Below are 16,828 nucleotides of genomic sequence, written 5' to 3'. Positions count from 1 at the left end.
AGGTTTGAGAAAATTTTTTTAAAATTATAATGGGTCGGGCTGGGCTTGAAAAATATTTTTATAATATTTTTTATTGGAAGCTGAAAAAAATTTTAAAATTGTTATAGGTTGGTTAGGTTCAAAAAAATTTTTTTAAAATTATAATGGATCGGGCTGGGCTGATTATTTTTATAAATTATATTGGGCTACGCTTGGGGAAAATTTTTCAAATTATTATCAGCTTGGACGCTTGGGAATTTTTTAATTCATTATGATTTTTAAAATATTTTATTCCAGTTCTCAACTACCAAAATTATAATGATTTTTGGTTAGGGTAAATTTTTCAAAATTATTATGGCCTTGGACCTTGCTTGGGAATTTTTTCAATATTAAATAATAGGTATAAATGACCAGTAATATTTTAACAAATAATATTCATATGGGTATCATGTAAAAGCTTTAAATATATTTTGACTCAAAACATAGCATTTGAACTTTGTTTTAATGGATTGAACCTGACCTGAAGGTGGGAAAGGGTTATAAAAAATAAAAATTGGATATTATTTTTAAATAACAGGTAAGAGCTATCATAAGAGTAAGGAGATAATTCTCATTCCCCGTCATTTTTGACGGACTCAGCAATGCTGACTAACGGGAGCTCTGATACTCTTAGTTATGTATTTTTCATTTTGCCCTTCAAGAAAGACGGGTCATCATACTTTTCTGCCTTATTCGATGATAGATGAATCAGATTTTAAGAATATCTTATGAGATGCGATTCACAAATATACCTCTTTTTCGCCTAAATTTTAATATTTTTATAATAAATTAATTAAGTATATTTAATACCATATACACAAACTAATTGCCCCTCAACCCCGTCATTTTTGACGGGTTATTAACTAGTACATATAATAAATAAGGGAAATAAAATTCTTAAAAAAAAGAAAATATATTATTTGCCTAACATTTAGCAACTCAAAATTAACCTTATATTTAATAGATTTATTTACATTGTTATTGTGGTCAATAGTAGTAATTTAATTTGAATAATGGGCCATTCATTAAATGACCACCTAAAAAAAATTAAATATACCAAACATTATAATTTCCGTTTTGGGGAAATTATTATTATCTCATAACCAATTCCAGGAACGACAGAAACGATAATATACATAAAAAATAAGAACATAAACCTTTTTTACCTCTTTGATACGATAAGTTTTAAACTACAAGAATCACACTTTATTTTTCATATCAAATCCAATAGTATAATAATAATAATCATATCAAATAATTCAAATTCCCATAAATATATAACTCATTTCATAAAATCTCCGACTCATTTCATAAAAAATCACACACTGAATAAAATATTATTTTTTCAATAAAAACATATTATCAAAAGAATAATAATCTGATTAACATTTCTTGAAAATAATTAAACATTTATTATTTTTCTCTTTAATTTAACATTTGCAACACACCCACCCTTCAAAAGCCCAGATACCATATAATTATCGTTCTTTTAGGACATTGATCATTTCCTCGTCATTTACCGAATCGTACCTTTGAACATTATCAACTTTTAACTCTTGAATTGTCTTCTTTCGACATGCGAATTATAATAATTAATATATACTATACATTTGTATTCAACTATCCTTTACAATTATTGTTTTCCTTTTCGTAATTTTCAATTATAAAACAAATAATTGAGCACAAACAAATAAAAGAATACGAATAGGAATAAAAAAATAATAATTTATAATTATCACTATTAAACTACATATATGGAATATCATTATATCTTTATAATTATCACTATTAAAACTATATATATGGAATAACATTATATCATTATAATTATCAATATTAAAACTACATATACGGAATATCATTATATCCAATAAGAAAATAATATGAACCACAAAAAAAAATTAAGATATGTCATATAACAAAAATACAAAACTAGAATATATTTATATATATAACTATTAAAACTATAAACAATATCATCACATCACATTCCATCCTTTTTTTAAAACTCTTTTATTTAACATAATTCAACCACAAGGTCAAAGTTTAAAATCTTTTATTGTCCACCAACTTTTTAATTAAAGTTCTTTTTTTATCACATATTATTTAAAAAAAAATATTTTACATTGTTTCACAACAATGTTTCTTTAAATTAAAAAAAATATTTTTTCTTTAAAATTAATTTACACAAAAGATTGTTGTATTTCATTGAACTTTCTAATACCATGACACGTAGTATTATTCACATGAATTTATTAAAGTCAATGTTTTTATTTTATTGATAACAATTTACTTCTTAAATTAAAATATTCTTCTCTATTGCTTAAGATAAATAATACTTTTCTTCCCAGATGTTATTCTTATCAAAAATTTTGTTATAATATATTATCACTTTTAATTAGGCTTTACTCAAAACCACAATTTTAAATCCATCGAATTGTTTAACACACATGTTTTCTTTCTCAAATGTACCCACAGGCCAATATTTATAATAATTTATTGCTCTAGACATTATTGAAATGCTTGCCCCAGTGTCAAACAACATTTCTATATTCTGTCTATCAAATTTTATATTTAAACGAGGACAAGAACACTGATTAATTTCTTTTTCAATCATTAAAATTTTATTCATTATATTTGAATCACCAATAATATCATTAATATTCAGGCCTAAATTCAACTCTGAATTTAATGGCCTCTGAATATCCATATTTTTTTTATTAAATATATTGAAATTCTTTTTAAACTATATATATTACAAATTTTATTATTAATATATGATTTTTCAATTTCTATATGATTCTCCTTCAAATCATATAGTCCTTGCAATTCACTCACATATTGAGCACAATTCATGGCCACATGAACCATTTTCTCACATTTATAACACATTCGGTCATTATCTGTATTGCTCACATCTTTTTCACTTGAATTTAAAATAATAGAATCTTTTATATTACGTACTACTGGATTTGTCAATACCGGTGGTCTCTTTAGAAAACCATCTTTAAAATTTGCTTCTTTCACCATGCAATTCTTTTTTAAATGACCTGTAAAACCACATCGATGACAAATTATATCATTTTTATCATTTAATTTTACATTCACATTTTCATTGATTTTTCGCCCACGCGGAAAACAATTTTTCCCACTATGACCCCTCCGGCCACAAATTTCACAATTTTCACTAAAATTATGATTCTTATGTCTAATTGTATCTATATCTTTAGAAATATTCTTCAAATTTTCTTTAATTTCTTTTATATCATTTGAAATTACACATTCATTTTCATTTCTTTTAACATTGTTAGTAACATCATGATCTTTTACAACCTTCAGAGGTTTATTAATCACAATTTCTGAAATTTTCTCTGTAATTTCACTCATAAATGAATCTAAACTAACACTTATATCTTTTGACGTCATAATACTTTTACCAACAATAGGCACTTTATTAGTATTTGACTTCTCATTCCCACTGGAATTACTTATTTTCTGGATATTTAAATTTCTAAGTTCAATTAGAATCAAATTTAAACTATTTTTTAGATCTTCAGAAAATCTGAAAACTTATCAGATGTCATAGGATTCACATCCACAACCTTAGAATCATCTAACTTACTCACTTTATTTGTAAAATATTTATTCTTAATTAAATGTATAATAAAAATCAATGAAATATACAAGATGAAAAAATTAAAGCTGTAACCACACAATTGGTCACATCCAATTTATCAAAACTCGAATTAAATTTAACAAAATTATTCTTATAAATTTGCATTTTATTAAAGTTAAAATCCCTATGATTACTAATAAAAAAATAACCATGTTCTCATTAAAATTGATAATAGAAATTTTATCAGAAACAATAATTGCTTTGTGTACAACAAGATATTTAACAAATACAATATATTTTTATTTACCTTTTTTATCCGGATTCTAATGATCCTTCAAATTTCTTCCTCGAATAAAAATGATCTTCTTTAGGAACTGCGTCCTATAGATTTGTTTCTCTTTATTTAAATATTTTTCCCAGTAAAATTTCGATCCTGGTTCAACGTGTACCACTTTTTTACCTCTTTGATACGATAAATTTTAAACTATAAGAATCACACTTTATTTTTCATATCAAATCCAATAATATAATAATAATAATCATATCAAATAATTCAAATTCCAATTCATAAATATATAACTCATTTCATAAAAAATCACACACTGAATAAAATATTATTTTTTCAATAAAAACATATTATCAAAAGAATAATAATCTAATTGACATTTCTTGAAAATAAATAAACATTTATTATTTTTCTCATTAATTCAACATTTGCTACAACTAATCAAATATCAAATTAAATAATTTTAATACATCAGATTCCCACATTAAAGAAATATTTTGAGAAAGACAAAATTTATGTAAGTCTCAAGAAAAGCAAGATTACTATAAAAGTTTGACTCAGTAGCCAGGAGTATTGATAAAACATATCTAAGCTTCATATACTCAATCAAGAAATATTCCAAAATGAAAGCAGACTTTTAAAGGTTCAAACCGATCCGAGATTATTTTTAAAAAAACTTTAACCGAACCAATCTTCGTTAAAGGTACGGATATCCATTAACTCATTAGCACTAATTAGCATTAGAAATATATAACTAAAATTCACTACTATAAAGTGTAACTTATGAGTATAACTTGAATTCTTTTTAAAATATTTTATTCGCTATTTTTATATTCGATCGTGCTACATTATTTAATAGATTTCGCGTATATAATATAAATAAGTCGTGATTACCTTAAATTCGCGATATTTCATATTCATATTTAAAAATTTATGTATATATTTTTTTAAATAATCGACAATTGCGTAGCAATATAATTATTTTGAAAGGAATAATATAATTTAATTTATTTACATCGATGCTAAAAATGATAGCGTAATGTTTATAAATGATTTATGACAATGATAATATATATTTTTTTATCTTTTATTAATTCGATTTGCATATTTTATATTATGAATTATAAAAAGTAAGATATCGATATTCCTATTTGATGTCCATATTGGAATCAAACGCTTAAAGGTATATTCATAACAAAAGCTCGAGCCTGCATCCTTTTTTAACACTTAGTTTATAACAAACTGAGAGATGCAAGTGACGGCACAGACATAATAATGACATGTTTAAAATTGTATATTAGTTCCAGTTTGTTCATTATTTATCCTTAATGTATGTATTATATATAAATGTTTTGATCATTACATATATTATACTTTAATTTAAATATAAAAACTCTATGATGTGCCAAAAATATCATTTTAATGCTCTTATGGTAGATAAATAATAAGTATATTAACAAATTTTTTAAAAATTTAATTAATGTTTTTTAGTTAAATTAACTTACTTAATATATAATTATTGTGTATTAGATAAGGATAATTCAAGCTTATATAGCCTTATTTCATTATTCTTAACTCCAGTAAAGATTAAATAATATACAGAAAATAAAAGTATCAACGCGGCGCAAGAAAACTCTATTGCCAGCATATGTCTGGGTGCATGAACTCCTGGAAGGTAACCATATATTTTTACAGCAAACGTAGCGTTCAAAGCGCAAAAACTGGCCTTTTCATCAATGAGGTAGAGTCCAAAAACATATACAGGAAATTCCGTGTTCTGGAATAACAAAGAAGACACGCCGGTTCCATTTAATATTTCGTATCTTTCTCGATTTAAATCCTGATCATATGCAATATTATTGATTAAATTGCCCATATCCGTAGAATCATTACTTTGTTTTGAAATTAGTGGAGAAAAGCAATCCTTTTGAGAAAAGTATTTTACTAGCATTTTCTGATTAATTGACATGGATAATAATGTTCTCTTTGTGCCTGATCCAATTTTTTGCTTTCGCATAAATTCTTTTATAGTCGGAGCGGGACTAACACAGCCTGCATCTCTCATGGTAGCATTATATACAAAATCATTTCTTCCGTTGAGTTCAATTAGCACGAAATTTGATTGCGTTAGATTTTTCACTAAGGTTTCCCCATCATATAATGATAATATAGGTAGCAAGGGCTTACTGTAAGGGTATAACCATGGACACCCGTAAACCAAATTCAGATACTCTACTTTTACATACCCCTCGGTATAATTAAAGATTGAGTCCTCACTATATACGTCATTTAAGCTATCATCCTTAAGACGGGGAATGTGGATATATTTAAATTGTTCACAACTTTTGCTCAAAATTCCATAAGATAACTTTATTTTTAATTTTCTCGACGGCGGGCACCTAAATGATACAAATGCCTTATGGTCTACCAATGGACAAGCTAAAGCCGTTTTAGAAGGTTTTACAGCTATAACTGCCGCACCCTTCAAATTACTAGGTTGAATATTAATTATTTTTTTAGCCTCCAAGGCACCTATTTTAGTCGTCACCACTTTGTAAATATTTATTTTCAAGTATTTTTTATCAATAGCTTGGAAATCAATTTCTTGTATCTTTTGAGGTAAGTAGTAAAGTGTGGCTTCGAGTGTCAAATTCTCGCCCATATCGAGATAATATATTTGATTAGCAAAATCACTCCTAAACATTATAAACGGGCATTCATTTTGGGGATAGATAGCACGGTAGAGTATCATATCCAAAGAAAGTTGCCGTTTTTTCGGATTTATAACGTAATCTTTCGAATACACGATATCAAATTTGTTTATTTGAAGTCTTAATTGGTAATCAAAATATAACATGAATATTTGTGAAGAGTTATAACCAATCTGAAAACTTATTTTCATTGAAACATCACAATCTTTAATATAAATAACGGAGCTGTTACTCAATAAAATGAGAGTTTGGCTAGAACCGTCATTCAGGATATGAACTATCGAAGAGGCATTATCGATACCCTTTCTTTCATATAATATAAAAGCTTCCACTGAATCTTCCAGTTCTTTTATTATGTATGCCTTGTTTGCATTATAAAGTATTCCCATGAGGAATGTTGTATCATGAGATAAAGTATATAATTCTTCAGAGTCGTTAATTATTAACCAACCTTTAAGATTCAAAACAATGCCCATGTTTAGGGTTTCATTGTGGGACGAATCGTATCTTAACATGAAAAAATCACCTGCTTTGCGATCGTAAATTAAAAAATCTAAATAAATAAGATGAGCCGCTTTAAACAACGAAATGAGCTTCGATGATTTGGATGTATAATTGTGTTCCAAAATGTCAAAAATGGTTACGAATGGTGTGTAATCCGTATCTACCATCAATTTCAAAGGAGATAGTTTATAGAAATCCAACATAAAGACTCTATTGAAGTCCCATGCATATATTTCTTGGTTAGACCTTTTAGAAATATTGTTTTTGTAACACCAATCGTTCGTTTTGATTCCTTCGAATACACCTTTATAAGGATGATGCAACCTTTTATAACGTCCATTTATATCGGAGTACATCCATATATTTTTCTTAGATGTTTGAAAGAAGACAGTGCCATCAGCGATGTATTGAATGAAGATTATTTCTTCGGTCGGATTTCCAGGTATTTGGCAAGAAATTTTGTGCAACGTTAGATAGTTATCTTTTGTAGTGAATAAAAAATTATTTAAAAACACCATCCCTGTACCTCTAGAACATGGATTGTGGAAAGTTAAAGGTTTAGTATAAAATTTTTGACAATCGGATTTACTCTTGAAAACATTGGGATGGATAGGATATATGGGTAATTCATAATACGCCTCCCGAATAAAACAATCGTAAATACCGAAAGTGGCTTTATGAATCATAAATTGTATAGAGGCATCGATCCTCTCATACCTGATACCGCTGATGTTTAAATTAAAAACACCATTTTTATATTCAAATAATGTTTTTATGGGTGCTTCCGTGTTCAAAAAAGTGTCAACATTACTTAAAACAGGGTAAAATGATTTGGAAGCGAATATTTCTGTTAATAATGGTACCTTGTTTAAATCCTCATTCATTATCTTACTCTTACTAACTGGCACAACTGATGGCTCTAGCCAAGACGAAATCATAAGTTTCTCTTCATACGATATCCATACTTTTAAGAGAATATTAAGTGTCAAATCCGAAATTTCACGTATAGTCGAATTAGAAGACTGAGTGAATACTGTATTATCACTTTCCAGGGGTCTAACTTGTTTAGTGGAATAGATGGAAGCCGACCACGCATAGCAGTTTTGTTCGTTAACTATCGATATGAACTTCAAGTTATCCAATACGGTGTCAACAGTGTCATTCAGAAGAAATTCTTCTTCGATATTTTTACGACCCGTCTCTCGGCATATTAAATCTTCTATTGGACAGTCACGGATTATCAAAGAAATAGGATAGGTACCTATATTTTGTTGTAACATAATTTTGTTATTTTAAATTAGAATAAAAAAATTTATCATATTCCCTATTAAGAAAAAAAAAATTCCTTTTGATTTATTTTACGTGTTTAATTAACTTTTTTTTAAAATTATGCCTAATTTTATTTAAATATTTACATAAAAATATTTTATACCAAAATATCCTTAAGAGTGGGCCCTGGTTCTACTTATTTTTGATACTGGCTTAACAGTTTTTGAACTAAGACACCCTATTTTGGTATTTTTTTAAAAATGTTTGGGTGGCATTGTTTATTTTTTTGTAATTTTTTTTTTTCTCGTTATTTTGTTTTAATTTTTAATTTTTTTTTCTTACTTTATAAGCTGTTTGGTCGAATCTATATAGCTGGCTAAGCAGCCGGATGTTTAGTAATAAGTCGAACCAGGACACATCCTACAGATTTAGTAATTATACAGTAACAATGTTACCAAACAAAAAATTTATTTTTACAAACTGACGATTTTACCTGGCAAAGGGCAACTTACAATGGCTTCGGAATGGGAATATTTTTTGAAAATGCAAATTTTAGCTACAAGCCAAATGAAGCCACTTTTTAAATTGTTCGTGTCTACGCTTAATTTTATTCTACTTTTAGGATTGAAAATGATATTTTGGGCATCTTGTGCATCTTCGAAACTCCAAATAAGTTTTCCCGAGGATCGCGACAATTTTTGAAACCATATAATCGTTATTAATAACGAATCGCAAAATGACATTTTTAAGAAACTACTCTTTTTTTTTATAAAAAAAACTATAATATAGCATTTGAGTATAAAATATGATTAATTTCAAAACAATTAGATATGTTAGAATATGTATTTCTAATTATTTAAAATAAGTGATGAATTATTGTTGTAACATTACGATTTCAAAAACGAGGGAATTCGAGAAATAAAGGCATTTTTAAATCACCATCAAAATTGCGATGAAGGTAATTAAGGACAACAGTGTTGTTAAACGGCTCCATTTGATTTTTAAAAACGGCTAACTCAATATTTTATCCAGACGAATATTACGCAGATGGACCTAAGGTCTAAACATCTAATAGCGGAATCTTGATGCTTAGGAAATATTTTCCTGGCTAAAATAATGAGTTGGCCGCTTTTAAAAATCGGCTCAAAAAGAACCGTTTAAAAATACTACTCGTGTATAGTAGGTCTACTCAAAAACCAATACGAATTGAATAGGGCATTATTCATATGCATTCGATTTGTAACGAACCAAATAATTTACTATAACGTATATATTTATTAGCGAATTATTCGATTAATTTGTTTATTTTAATATAAAATAATTCATATAATCTTTATGATATTCGATCAAGTTATTAACGAGATTAATGCATTTATTTAATTAATAATGTCACGCCACTTTTTAAGGTAAATAGATTTTTCTTACTGGATGCGATTTTTTTGACTGTAAATTAGTTCAAACTAATAAAAGTCTTGGGAGACGATGATGTATACCTGTTAATCACATCATAATAATTATGCTAAATTATTCGAAAATTCAGTCAAATTATTCGAAAATTCAGTCAAATTATTCGAAAATTCAGTCAAATTATTCGAAAATTCAGTCAAATTATTCGAAAATTCAGTCAAATTATTCGAAAATTCAGTCAAATTATTCCAATAATTTGATTTGAATTGTCTAATAAATGATATTTGATCGAATTATTAGAATAATTTAAATTATTCATCCGATATTGATATAATCGCCTTTCCTTTAATATATCATTTATATATACATTACCTTTCATATTCGTCGTGTATTAGGAAGTTACTTTGAATACATATTTTATCTGACTTTTTCTCCAAAGGATTTTTATTTTTCAACAATGTATAGGCTCCTGTTAATGCTGATTCACTCATGTTTCTTCATAAAAACTATTAGTAATATCCATATATCATCATCTCATTTTAGACACTTCCCATCCAGATGATAATGCTCTTATAAAGAGGGAGTTTTTTTAAAAATATAGATTTGAATAAAATATAGATTACATAATTTATATCAAGTTCGATTATAAAAAAATGAATAACATTTACTCCCTAATGATTGTTCGGTTAATTTATTTATATTAAGTAAATGGCCTTTTATAAAGTCAAATTCAGTCTTAGGATGAGATGTTTCTTCTTGATGAAACTTAGAAACATATTTATGTTAACAAATCAAATAAGAATATATGCGTTATTATTGCTATTCTGTAAATATTATAGATAACAGAGACTTGCAAACCGGGCTCTAAGCCAGGCCCGGTGCCGCCAGTCAACCCGGGCCGTATTTTTATTTTTTAAAATATACCCTGGCCAGGGCTGGGCCGTATATTTGAAAACCAAATATTACCATTATTAGCTATAAAAATTAGAAATAAATATAATATATTTTTAAAAAAAAGATCCGGGACTCGTGCAAATGATACCTCTGCAGATCTCTCACAGATATATTCAAATATCCTCTAACTAATATATCTACTTGATAAAAGATTAAATAAAAAAAATGCCATTATTAAAAATAAGTTGTCGAGAAAATGTATCATAATGTGTAGGTTCAATACATTTCTAGAAAATGTATTTATATTAGTATCAACGTAGCCTTTTCGAATTTTTGTCGTTATCCACTTCGAAATGTTTAAAGGGGCAACCTTGACACGTCTGTCGGGAGTCAATAAAACTATGTGCATTCGGTTCCTCATTTTCCTACTATACTCGAAAATAATCCGATCGACGTTCTGCTACACTTACTTATCTGAATTTTGTGTCAAAATCAATTATGATATATTAATACGCTGGAAAAAGACTATCAATTGGGAAGAATTACTAAAGTTACTGTCCTAGATTTCTACGAATGGTGGAAAAAAAAAATATGATAAACTGAAGATTAGAGTTGTTAAAGGGCTCGATTTGAGCCCCAATATTTTAGCAAGATAAATATTGCCTAAGCCTCGAGATTTTGCAAATAGATTTCCAAACCTTTGTGCGATCTATGATCAAATTTGTTAGGCAATAATTTTATGGATAAAATAATATTGAGTAGAGTTAGCCGTTTTTAAAAATCAGATCAAATCGACCTGCTTAACAATACTACTGAAAATTTAATAATCAGAGAGCGTAAGGAACTTTGATAGACTTATTGCCAATTAAAATAATAATTATTTTAAAATATAAATTAAAGGAATAAATAAAAGGCGCCTATTATAAATAGATAGATCATTCATTAGAAAGATTATCTTTTCATGTGAATGGCAAAGTCATTTCCCTAACATCTGGGACGCGGTAGATGATTAGAACCATATATAAATTTCGGGGGCCATTAATATCATGAAATTTAAAATTGTAAAAAAGTTGTCCATTAAAATAAAATTTAGCATCTTAATGATAGTATAATGGTTTTTTTTAAAATATAATATATACTTGAAATAGCTATGCCATCAATAAAGCACAACTCCCTATAGGGGATAATTTTTTTCAAATTTTTTTAAAAACTATCTATTTTTTAACCTCTTGATTTGAAATTTAGATCTCAAACATCATAATCAAAGGTAAAGAGTATATATATTTCAATATTTTATTATTAAATATAATATTTTATTTTAGCTTTAAAAGCAATGTGATTTATGTTGCACCTGATTCGATAATATTGCAGTGTAAAGGAAGATTTAATGAGGAATCAATAAAATTTTAAAAATCAAAAATAATTTTGATTAACCACGAAGTCACGACTCACGGTGACAATTTCTTTAACACTTATCTTAAAATTATTTTTTTTTCCCATAAATATTTTAACAATAAATTAATAATTTTGACATGCAAAAAAAAAACAAATCCCAAATTTAAAATGACTTTTTTGTGAACACTATGATTTTTCACTAATATTAATAATGAAACAATTAATAAATAAAGGTATATTTTATGATAGATATCATATATTCGATCACATCGCGATTTTGCATCTAGCATTTAGCCTCTGGATACATGTTATGGATTCATTTCTGACTTTCATATCTTCTAATTTTTTTTTTAAATATTGTATTTAGTATTTTTAGAAAATAATATTCCAACGAATAATACGTTTGTCCAAACCTGTCTTTTCTTAGGCTCTGATATAACATCCACATAGAAGAAAATTTGTAGAAAGTATCCGCCCCCCCTTTTCCACTTCATCCTACCCCTCCTAAAAAAAATAGGCCTTCTGGTATGATTTCCAATCAATTATGAAGTGTATCAATGATGTTAATAGAAAAAATTCCTTAAAACTTCATTTATTAATATTATCCATTCCTTTAGAATGTATTAAGCCAAAATGTGTTAAAACGTTATATAAATGAGTGATCAAAAATTGAATAATTAAAATCGAAATATATATTTATAAATAAATTTTTCTTTTACCGATAATATTTCCCATCTACAAATATTGTTTATTTTATTTTACTTTACCCTATCCTCTAATCTATCTTCTTGAAAGTCTATCTCATACTACCCCTTACTCCCTTTATAAAAATAGGTGGCAAATAATTCCTATTCTATTCCAATCGCTGATGGTGATATAATAAAAAAAAATTGTTTTATTAAGTAATATTTTAAACATTTAAGCTTTCTCGAAAGATATTATTATATCGAGTATAGTATAGTTTATTATATTACGATGTTGCGTGAACTAATATTTTTTACGGAATTTTAAAGTTTCATAAATATCATTATATTATTTTATATAAGATAAAGACTTCTTGATGATCTTCATTATATACAATGGATTACGTAAATATACGACATATGATAGCTATTATTAATGTTTTTAATTTTAATTTATATATTTTTCAATATATTGGGTAACTATTTTGTACGGACTGTGGTAGCACCACCTAATCCATATTTTTCCGGTATATTTATATATTTATATATATCTATATATATACATTAATAATTATTTGTAATAGCATTTTTTAAAAAATTTATATATTTTAAGGAAATTTGTGCAATGTGAGTTTTGATAAGAGTCTTAAGTTACTCAAAATATTATGCCAAGACATAGTCTCGGTAATGTCACTGGATAAAGCTGCGAAACAAATAAAATCTCAATTATCTATTATAAGCGCGGAAGAAATGAGATTTTATGAACTGCATTTAGAAATAAAAAATTCGCATTTTATAGGTAAAGAGGGGAAAACGATTCTTTGTCCCTTCAATATAGCGAAACTGTTTAACATGACTACCTTAACCAAGTTTACGCGCTTATATCTTACCTTAAATAACAACGGTATTATGGAGTTGTGTGCTAATTCCTTTAATATCTACAACGAAGCCTTGTATTATTTAAATCTTACCCGTAACAAATTAAAAGAATTACCGGATTCTATTTTTGTATCTACACCGTTATTGAATGTCATCGATTTAAGCTCTAATATACTCGTTAAATTTCATTCCTCCAACGTGCCTTCATATTTAAAACTATTAAACCTGGACCACAATAAAAACTTATCCGATTTAAAGTTACTTCCCGTTAACCTTCCCCTTTTAAAAACGTTATCTTTGAACAATTGCTCACTGACTTACGAAGAACTGTCATTTGACTTACCTCCCAATATAACCTTCTTAGGACTCTCCAACAATTTATTATCTTTCATCCCAAAATTTCTTATCGATCATTTGGCCAATATTACCACTAAAGCACAAAGAGACATAGGAAATAGCGGCACTTACAACGTCTCCAATTTCTTATTGCGCATAGACAAGAATCCCTTGTTTTTTGGGTGCGATTCAGTGACGAGATACTCGATCGAAACTTACACCAAATGGATAGCTGCCAAGAAACTCGAGAAAAGTTTCTACGACAAAAAAATATTCTTAAACCTTAGAAAAATCGCTTTTAGATATTCAGTAGGTCTAGATGGTGCGTATATTAGAACTAACACCCGTTTATTACAATTAGCTCCATATTTGTATAACAAATCCTGTAAAACGTACCCCGCCACTTTTCTCGAAATTCCTTGTATTTATGGCAAATTTAAGGGCTTGACCAATGCGGCACAATTCGAAAATGATACCGAATACATAACTTGCCTGTATGCCAGAGTAGATACGATTCTTAAAAATTTTAATAAATTTCTTAACACTGTGAACACGCCAAAAAAAAAAGATACTTTAACATTTAAAAAGAGAAATGCCGTTTTGCAGATCATAGGCGTAGAATTAAATATGCACAGTGATATCAGTTCTTTTCTAGCACCATTAAATCGCGAATTTACCGTCGATTTGGTATTTAATCTCTATATCAGTCGAAGTGATATGAATTATTGGAGAAAAGATTGGATTGCGAGCTCTGTTTGTACTCCTTTAAATAAAACGATCAGGGCCATATTCTTGACATCAAATAAAATTAATTCTTTGAATGACGTTTTCGGAAATTGTTATCCCTTAAATCTGATTATTTTGTTCTTAGATTATAACAATTTGAAAGTTTTACCCAAATTGGGTTTTAGCAATAAATATCTACCCTTCTTAGAGGTTTTAAATTTGGCAAATAACTTGATCAGTTATTTTATTGACACAATTTTGCCAAGTAAACTAAAAACCTTAGTTTTAACTGGAAATCCGTTAATTGTTTTATCAGGAAAACCTTTTCGATTACTTAGCAACATCGTAAGTATAAAATTGACACCGCAAACTAAAAATATTCATTGTGATTGTGATTCATTAGAATTTTCGGAGTGGATTAATACATTCATTATGGATAAAATGGCGGGCAGTTTTTCTAAAATTTTACCTCAGACGAACTTTTTAGGGTATGGGGAGAGGCAGAATGAATTAAATAAAATCATTGATGACTCAATCTACTGTAAATATGTAAACTATAATAGCACTAGGCATAACATGGACTTTCCTGTCATAGACCCAAGAATTTCAATAACCATTCCAATAACAAATTTGTCTTTTACCGTGCTCGGCTATTTAATTCACAGGGATTGTTCTCAAAACTATTCGAATGATAGCATCACCACAGGTTTAACTACTCCACTTAGTAATATTATGTCTACGAATCCTTTATCAACCAATATGATGTTCTCTGAAACAAATATATTGACAACAACATTAACTGCTATTTATTTATTCCCGGTGATCGAAAATGATAATAACAAGAAATCCGATTTATGTCCTATCGTTCCACTGCCATTTTTTTGTTACATTTTAATAGTAATTTTAAACATTTGTTTGTTATATTAAATCGTTTTATAAAAAAAAAAAATTTGCACTTTGATAAAAAAAAATCATATGTTCCGTTCTATCTTTATCTTATCTTCCAAACTCAACTGTCTTGATTGACATTTTATCTATAATTTTCGACAATCACCTATTACCAGGGTTGGCAAGTCAATCAATTGACCGGTCAAATTTGAGTAATTGATTGGTCAAAAGTTAAATACTCTAAAATTTTATTGGTGAATAAATATATTGATTTAATTAACAAATATGTATTTGAAGCATGCTTATCAATCTAGTTTGTATCATTAAGGCAACAATTTAATTATAATTTTTAATTAAAATATAAGATTTTATAATAAAATATCAGAAATTCATGTTGAAATATAAAAATAAAAGAATTTTTTTCATTATTAATTTGATTGGATCTCAATATATAAATAAATATATTAATTTTGCTAAAGCATAGTTTGAGAAAATTACTAATTGCCAATTATATACCATTATGTACAATTATCTAAAGATGGGTATCTTTAAAGAGCAAATACAAATATGCAAGAAAGCTCTGTCCGAAAGTAATTACCAATAATTTATTAAATGAAGAAATATTTGGGACGAAAAATTTAAGATTTTAAACTATTCTTTAAAATTTAGCTATTTTTTTGTAGTTAAGTGTAAAGGGATAAATTTACCTTGCCCCACGTAAAAAATGTGATGCTTAATTAAGAAAACATATTAATCATGTCATATGATTTTATAATTTCTCCAATGTTTAATAAAGAAAAAACAATCCAAATTCATATGCTTACACTACTGCTGATTATTTATTAAATCCCCAATGTAAGGGGAACCTCTTACTAGTAGAGTGTTCTATGAATCATATGATATAATACAAGAGTTAGGCATTTTACAAGATGATAATCAAAATATTTTAATGATATCATAAATTTCAGAAGTAAAAGCGGAGGTATATTTAATAGTCAAAATATGTGGAAAGCAGTAACCTTCATAAAAAAAAATCAGATTTTGGAGGACCTTGAACATTATCTTACTAAAAATTCCTAGTTATACTCCTTTTTCTGAAAGAAAATTGATAAGAGTATATCATAACCTAAGATTGATTAAAAATATTAAAAAAATTGCATAAAAATCAGAGCAAGATACATTATTCATGGAATTTGAAAAAGTATAATTTAATATT

This window comes from Gordionus sp. m RMFG-2023, chromosome 5, assembly GCF_954871325.1.
Source record: "Gordionus sp. m RMFG-2023 chromosome 5, tfGorSpeb1-WG-v2, whole genome shotgun sequence".
Taxonomy (NCBI): Eukaryota; Metazoa; Nematomorpha; class Gordioida; order Chordodea; family Parachordodidae; genus Gordionus; species Gordionus sp. m RMFG-2023.
The sequence above is the reverse complement of the archived record's forward strand: the minus strand, read 5'-3'. Positions refer to the sequence as shown.